The following is a 753-nucleotide window of genomic DNA, read 5'->3' as shown; positions in this document are numbered from 1 at the left end:
CGGCTTCTCTTCCCCTCACCGCTCCGCCATCCTGACAGCAGGCAGCGCTCCCTCCTGCGCCCCCCCCTGAAGTGGGGGGGCGGACGAGGGAGCGCTGTCATATCGGATGGCCAGCGGTGAGGGGGAGAGAAGCCGCCCACAGGACGAGCTGTGACAACCGCACGGCGCCCTTGTTGCCATGGCGCCCTGTGTGGCCGCACGGCTCGCACACCCCTAAGGCCTGCCCTGATATTAGGCATCAGAGATTGTTAATCCCGGGAATATCCGATTGCCTTACGGGATCAGGAAGGAATTTTTTTCCCCTGTTGGAGCAAATTGAACAATGCTTGTAGGGGTTTTTTTTGCCTTCCTCTGTATCAACATTGGGTAATTGTGGGCATAGTGTTCTGTTTAGGCTTTTCTTCTCCGTATCTCTATAGGTTGAACTCGATGGACTTGTGCCTTTTTTCAACCTGACTAACTATGTAACACTCTTAGGAGATTTAGATAGTCAGACTGTACCTGCTATCACCGTCTATGCATTATACCTGCTATGACATCACAGAAGCTTATTCTCTACATACATACATATGCTTCTTTATTGAATCTGTAGATCCCAATTACATCTATCAAACTGTTTCATGTCATTATACTGTATATCCAGGGTTGTTCCTATAATGAGGCAGCCTAAGGCATTTGCCTCAGGTGGCATCTCTTAGGATCACGTGGGGGGGGGGGGTTTATGGGTGGCCGGAGGGGGGCTTCCACGAATAC

The 753-nt window shown here is 50.9% G+C and overlaps 1 protein-coding gene across 1 annotated transcript in view; it reads right to left on the bottom strand.

Annotated features, from left to right (window-relative positions):
- Positions 1 to 753, bottom strand: part of CCDC13 (coiled-coil domain containing 13) — a 28,173-nt gene that overhangs the window by 20,812 nt on the left and 6,608 nt on the right. The window lies entirely within an intron of this gene.

This window comes from Nanorana parkeri, unplaced genomic scaffold, assembly GCF_000935625.1.
Source record: "Nanorana parkeri isolate BGI_ZX_2015 unplaced genomic scaffold, ASM93562v1 scaffold351, whole genome shotgun sequence".
Lineage (NCBI taxonomy): Eukaryota > Metazoa > Chordata > Amphibia > Anura > Dicroglossidae > Nanorana > Nanorana parkeri.
Note: the sequence above shows the minus strand (reverse complement) of the source record. Positions and strands in the feature narration are given on the sequence as shown.